Here is a 7,682-nt window from a genome sequence, read left to right on the forward strand (position 1 = left end):
TCTAGGGTGTCCTTGGGTAGAGTCAAGGCAGAGTCGGTGTAAGAGTCATGGGGAGTGGCCCCACTCACAGCTGTGAGAGGCGGTAAGGAAGCAGAGGCAGAGGGAGGGGTGAACCCCATGTAGCAGCCCCGGCAGCTCCCGCCTACCCCACAGAGGACTGTGCCAAATCAAGGTGGGGAATCTAGACTTGGAGCCTCCAGAGGAACAGGCAGAGGTTATGAGATGAATGTCCCAAGGACAGGTGTGCCCTTGCAGTGGACAGCTTTCTTCAGAAGGGAGTGGCCCTGGGGGCGGGGGACTCCTGGCAGCAAGGTGAACATGGCTGCCTTGAAAGGGCACCAGAGCTGTACTTTGTGGGTTGCGGGTGCTTCGTCCAGAGGAGGGCCCAGCAGGGAAAGCCTCCTTCTTCCATGAGAAATCATCATCTGGTTGTGGCATCTAGGAGAACTGGCTAAGTCCAGAGAGGCAGAATGGGGGTAGAGGATGACAGGGGGAGGGGAGGGACTCCGTCCCAGCAAATCTCCGGAGCTGCTCGTCCAGCCTCACTGAGACCAGGTTTAAATCAGTGTGCATAGGTTTTCTCTTTCTTTAAGAAAACTACCTTTTGGCTGCAGTGCACCAGTGGAAAATTGAATTTATGAAACACTGAAGGGACAAACAGAGGAAATAGAATAGGGAGGTTGATGGAATTTCTTTTCTGAACTGCTTTTCAAAAGAAAGACATATAGGCTGCCATGAAATGGGGACAATATTATCGAAACACTTTAATGCTCTTTTATCCTTTGCATTTGTTCATTCTGACCGCTTCCTTACTCTACCAGAGGCATTCAATTGCCTCGGGGATATTCAGGTTTCCTACCAAATGAAAGGGAAGAAAGATTCAGTACTACACTCTGACAGACAGAATGGGATTTTCAAATCTGCAGCAAGCTATTCCTTTTGTATGACAAAGATGTTCAATTTTTTATTTTTAAGATCCCATTAAGAGCCAGACCCAGACATTGCGGCATTCAAGCTAGACATTCAGCAGGCTGAGGGAGAAGGATATGATACGAGGTAAAATGTATGCTTTGCCCTCTCATATCTCCATGGAGAGAGGCAGGGAGGGGGAGTCCAGCAGAGAGACACATATGCCGAGTCATTCTCCATGAGGAAAAAAGTCACTGATGTCAGGACACACAGTAGGTACTGAAATATAAAGCTCAAGACAAAGAAATGGTCCCTCGCCCTCCATCTGGAACCCCAGGGTGCTGCTAATTTAGCTGTGTGCGGTGCAGAAAGGAAATGTCACCGTGCTAGTGGAGAAATGGATGCCCCCGAATGTGCCCCAGCCTCTCTGTGGCTGATACACTTCCCAGAAGGGATCCAGAAATTCTAGGTCCCCTGGAGAGGTGACAAGGAGGGACGAGGGAGCTGGGGGTGCAGACACCATAAAGCAGTGATGCCAAAAGACACCAGGGCCTGCGAACTGGGGACTTTCTCCTGCTGCCAGAAGCTGGGGACAACCTCACTCTTTAGCAGCTGCATGCTGCAGACGAGCTACATAAAAACAGGAGTCAGGCAGTGCTCTAAGGGCTTCAGGCTGGCCCTGTTCTTCCTCTGGGAGCCCTCAAAGCCTCTGTACCTTGCGATACTGCTGGGGAGCAGAAGAGAGATAAAGACACCCTGCAAGGCAGAGCACTTTCTCGGGAGACCATATCCTCTGGAGGAGGTGCTGCTGCAAACGGTCGGTGGCAGTGGCACTTTGTGTAGTGTGGACAAGGGAGGCTGAAGCAAGAGGGTCGCTGGAGCCTAGGAGTCTGAGGCCAGCCCAGGCAGCATCAGACCGCAACTCAAAACCCAGACACATACATAAAAACAACAAACATACGCCACAATATCTGGGTGTAGCTTCTGTAACTCTTGTACCACTCAGGGCCAGAGCCCCCTGACCTCTACGTGGAACAGATCATCAGTGCTGGGATATCAGCACGTCGTGGGCCAGAGCAGCCTCAGCCATGACTGGCAGAGGACCCAGCAGGAGGGGTAACTCTAACGGGAGGCCCAAGAGGTCCCCAGCACTTTCCAGTGGAACAAGGTTCCAGCTTCTCAGTGACACACTTTTTACAGCCTGCCTTCCCAGGACCCCACCTTCCTGCAGTCACCTCCAGCAAAGGCATGGAAAAGATGGTCAGTCTTGCAGAAACAGAGCAGAGAAAGCAAAGCAAATTACAGAGAGCCATCAGCCCTGGGCACCGTGCTGTGTTACATAACCATCTGTCAAAGAGCAACAGAGGAGTCACATGAGACAGGTGACACAGTTCCTGCAGGGGCCAGGGCAGAGGAAAAACAAGTGGAGGGTCATGTTTATCTCAGATCCGAGATTAGCACAGGCTGCCTTCACTGTAAATGGGACCCATGGAACGAGGCACTCGCAGGGCATGTGCAGCAGAGATGGCAGCCTTCTTCTCGGGAGGCCAGGGGCTATGGAGGAAATGGGTATATCACTCAGCTAGTTCCACCACAGCGCTGTGAATAAATCTGCCCAGGTAAGGAGGCAGTGGTTTACTTATGCTTGGAGACTAAGGCTTGGGTCCAGGTGTGTCTGAGGGTCTCCTGCTCCTCATACCAGTGAGCAGTGATGCATCTTTTCCTGTGAACACTCCCGACAGCATGCAGAAGAGCAGGCAGAAGCGCTCACACTTCTTTGAGTGTCAGCACAGGACTGGACACTGCCACTTCAGTCACATTCCATTGGCCAGAAGAGATGTGTGGCCCTTCCCGAGTCCCTGTGTTGGGACTGGGAATTTCACAACAATGGTGACAGGCTGAGTGTCTGTGTGCCATGATTCTGTGCACCCAGCGTGAAGAAGAGAAAGGACACTGCAGACAGAGATAGCAATGAAATTCAAGTGTCCTCAAAGGTTCAAGTCACATGTTTCATAGAAACACAGTGTTGTATGAGCCGTGCTTTGACACCCTCTGCCTGCCCACAGCAAACCCAATGCCTCCAGCTCAGCAGAACCAACAAGCCTTCCACGGAGCTCCAAAGCTCAGCTTAGGAGTCTGCGTGGCAGCATCATTCAGGTTTCCACCACCTGTAACTCCAAAGACCAGATCACCAAGCTTCTAACTTTTATACCTGAATTCTTGTTCTCAGACAAAACTCATGAAGGGTCTTCAAGTAGACAGCAAATGAATGTTTAATTCCTTTAACTGGAACACAGTCTGGAGATGCTCACTCATGGCCTCTGGGTGATGCCTGTGGGGTTCCAGAGAGCCCTCGTAATGGCAACGGACACAAGAGAGGGCACTGGGTCCCCAGTTCCAGCTGGAACCCTGTGAAGCCTGAACAGGGACACAGTGGCAGCTCTGCCAGGTGTTCTGATGGACAGAAGGCAGAAGAGCTGGACAGGAGGAAATGTGTGCTTGGAGGAGAGAGTTCTCTGCCTTTTGTTCCAGGGTTTTGGCTGAAATTTATTAACTAAGCACAGGGCAAGGCTGCACTATCATGTCTCTAAAGATGTTTCACTCTGTTGGCTCATTTGGAATGCTAGGTTTGTTACAGGGTAAACTAGAGGAATTATAAACCAGAGGTGACGGCCTGCTTCCTGGGTCATGAATAGTGGGGTCTTGCTGTATCCTCATATGGTGGAAGAGAAAAATTAGATCATTCTGGCTTTTTTTTTTATAAGGGCACTAATTCCTTTAATAAGGGCTCCAACCTCATGACCTCATCACCTCCCAAGTACCTCGCCTCTTGGCATCACTGGCTTGGGAGTTAGGATTCAATAAGTAAATTTTCTGGGACATCAAGAGATGACAGCATTTTGATTGTTAAGGATACTTCTTAAATAATGTGACCTTTAATTAGTATATAATAGGGTAAAATTTCTCCATTTCAAACTCTTATTTCAATTCAGTTCACTAGAGTTTCATCTTGGAAACCTGAGATGAATTCAGGCACATATAATAACACTGCCTACGAGCTCTCTGCCATGGCATCAGGACATTTACCAAGCACCCCGGGCAGCCAGGTCAGGAAAGGCTCATTGCCCATATTAACTTTCACCCTCACACAGCCTTTGCTTGTTACTTGTCTTCAGCCTTAATTTACAAAACAAAATGAGAATTTGTAACCAAAGAGCAGAGAAACTCAAACTTGAAGCATGGTCTTTTGATTCACAGGACTAGGATTTAATACAAAACAAAGAACCATAAAACCCAGCCTATGTGCAAAGCTCACACACACTGGGGTCAGGCTATAGACACGTGGAAGTGGACATTGGCTGGGCGATTAGCAAAAGCTTCATGCTTCAGGCTGCACTGTGTAGAGGCAGTGGGCAGTGGTCAGGAATGAAAAATGTTCCCGTCTTTTCTTCTGGAACAACTTCTATTCTGGTATAGAATGATAGTGTCCCTCAAACCCTGGTACACTCAGATACTGGGCTTTGGAAGGTGAGTGGGTCGTGGGGGCAAGATGATCCCTTCACCCCAGAGTGTTCAGCAACTGAGTGTGCGGCTGGAAGGAGAGTCACTGAGGCTGGGCCCAGGAAGGTGTCCTCACCCTCCCAGGATGCTCCCTTCTCTCTCTTCTTCCCAGTCATGGTGTGAGCAGCTGTCCCCACCCAGGTCCTTCACCGTGTCATTCTGTCTTAGAGATGGTGGACCGTGAACTGGTAACATGAGCCAAAATAAGCCTTTTCTCTTTTATGCTGTACATGTGTCAGGAATTTTGCTCAATGAGGAGGAAAGTAAGACAACTCCTAAGGGGAGGTGATACTGCCCTGTGCCTATTATCCTACTGAACCACAGTAATCCCCCTTATCCACAGGGGACACTTTCCAAGGCCTTCAGTGTACCCTTGAAACTACATGTATAAAACCCTGTACATTACATTTGTCTTATATATACTTACCTATGATAAAATTAAATTTATACATTAGATACAATAATCAATTAACAATAACTAATAGTAAACTAGAACAATTATGAAAATATGCTGAAATAAAAGTTTGCACCTCAGGGTCATTATTATGTAAAATTAAGGGCTACCTAAATAGAAGCACCACTATACTACAACAATGGATCTGATGCCAAGACCACTACTGAGTGACTAACAGGAGAGTATCATATACAGCCTGGATACATTGAACAAACAGAAGATTCACATTCAAAACAGGACAAAGCAGGAAGTGAAAGAGTTGAACACACTATCCAAAATGATGTGTATTTAAAAATTTATGGATTATTTCTAGAAATTTCCAATCAGTATTTTCAGATCATATCTGACTATAGAAAGCAATGCCTCTAAAAATGAAACCAAGATGGGACCAAGATAAGATAAGATGGGACCACTGTATTAATGTTCTCCATATTTAGTCCTGAATGTAGCTGAAATCTAATTTAATGGAGTTGCACAAGCAGGACTGGGAGTCCCATTATCAGATAATACTCTCAGTTAATGTAAGGTTGTTTGTTACCAAAGGAGTTTCCAAAGAGGCTACAAACAATTGGTGGACTTTTTGGAAACAAGACATCAATTCCTTAGATAGTCATCTTTCCTACCTTGTGCTAAACATCTTAGAAAATGTTCTGTTTAACTTATAAATTCCCAAAATTTTATAATTATAAATCCTTCTTCGATATAATGTTGGTTCCTACTTAATGGGATACCAGAAGGTATTTCTAGAATGGCGACACAAGTACACAGAGTGTTTGCATGCTGTTGAGAGGATGCAGTGCCACCTAAAAATCTGTGTGCCTCCACTAAGAAACAAAGAATCCATAGTGGCATAGTGGCATGAGCCCTCAGATCTCATGCAGCACTTTCCGGGGCTCAGAGAGATGTGGATCTCTCTCAGTCCTCAGGAAGATGTGGGTCTTTCCCAATCCTCCCTTTCATTTGGGCCCTTTACCACTGTGTTAATCTCCCTTTTCTCATTTTCCTCTCATCTCAGCCACCTTCAAAGAAAAAGCTTAATAGGCCATAAGCCTGGTTTTCCATTTGTACTTTCTTCCATAATATTTCCTTCTGCATCATGTCTCAGTCATCTGATTTCTATCCCAGAAATTCACCCTGCCTGTGTTAATCACTTTGCTTTCACTAGGACAAAACGCCTGGCACTTACATTTGAAGAAATATATTTTGCTTATGGCTTCGGAGTGTTTCATCCATGGTAAGCTGGCTGTAAGGCAGACTCACCATGGTAGAAGGATGGAGGAAAACTGCTCATCCCATGACACCCAGGAAACAGAGACAGCAGAGAAGAGGCACTGAGGACAGAAACATACCCTTCCAGGCCATAACCCCAGCGACCCACCTCTTCTGACCGTACTGTATTCATAACAGCACCCGCAGCTAGGAATTCGTCTATGCAGGAATCCACTTACAGATACGGTGCTCCCATAATAAAGTCACCTTTCAAAACCCCACTTCGGAATGCATGAGCCATTTGGGAGATATTTTAGATACTTTAGAATATAACATGGCCTAACCCACTCAAAACCCCCAAATACAACTCAAGCCCTCCTCATTTATTGAGAGTTGGACACATAGATAGACTAGTCATGGCCACCAAGCATGTCCCTGTCAGCATCTTATCCCCCGAAAGGCTGTCTCTCTCATCTTTCACAACAGAATGAATCTTGTAGTTAGCATTTCAATTTGCTGCAACTTGTGCCCCATTTGATAATTACAGAATCCCACTTTAACATTAGATGCTGTGATGAAAAGAAAGGCAACTGAGACCTGAAACTTACTGTGAACTACAATGACAGACACATGGGCTGATGATGGTTACAGCCCAGGACAGTAGGGCATGTATGAAAGGAAGCAAGTTCTCCACAGATGTCTTCTCCTCACACGGGCTCATATCCATACAAATGTATACTTTAAAAACACATTTGCCACATCCAACCTGCCAAACATCCCAGGTCAGCAACGTGCTGTGCTGCAGGGTATGGGACCACTCCTGCCTGGGAAAAGCACGACTTCCACAGCGCAAGTTGGCTTTTGTACTACTGTATATTTCAAGATTGCAAGTCCAACCATTCTACACCAGGAACCCTGGATAGAGTGACGTGGTGATCAGTGGGTGTCCTCTACAAAATTATTCAAACTCACAGTGTGTTGGAACATTTGTACAACAGAATGTTGGCAGAGAATTCAAGCAATTGCAATCCTCAACACGATGTGTCAGATGACACAGATTGCTCACTCTGGTACAGAGGGGAGTCAGGGAGGGGGGCAGAAGAGGCTGGGATTCTCTGACTCAGTGGTGCTTGCCCCTGACTCATCTGTTGGATGCAAGCATTCGAATATGAGGGGTGGAAGTGGGAGCGGGGCTTACCTCCTGCAGACGCAGCTCAGCTGCCCTGGCTGCATTCCACAGCCCCAGTTTCACGGGACCCTATGCTACCAACTGCTGCCTGAATCCTGTACCAGGCCCTATGGAAAGAAAAGACCAGGTCACTTGGCAGGATGCCTCCTAGGAGCATCCGTCCTTTCCACCCCCCAGAGGAAGAGGCACCACAAAGGCTACATCCCATCCTGAGGAAAGCAGGCCCCTGGGTGAAGAATTAGCTTATGAAAGAAGTCACGCCCAATCTGTGCATAGGTTAACATTGGAATGCTAGAGAGCTGTAGCCAAGGAGTCCCAGGAGAGCTGCTGAAGCTCTCCTTCTGCTGTGCCCAGTGAAGG

This window comes from Cavia porcellus, unplaced genomic scaffold (genome assembly GCF_034190915.1).
Source record: "Cavia porcellus strain 051 isolate PalLab524CR breed Dunkin Hartley unplaced genomic scaffold, mCavPor4.1 scaffold_17, whole genome shotgun sequence".
Classification (NCBI taxonomy): domain Eukaryota; kingdom Metazoa; phylum Chordata; class Mammalia; order Rodentia; family Caviidae; genus Cavia; species Cavia porcellus.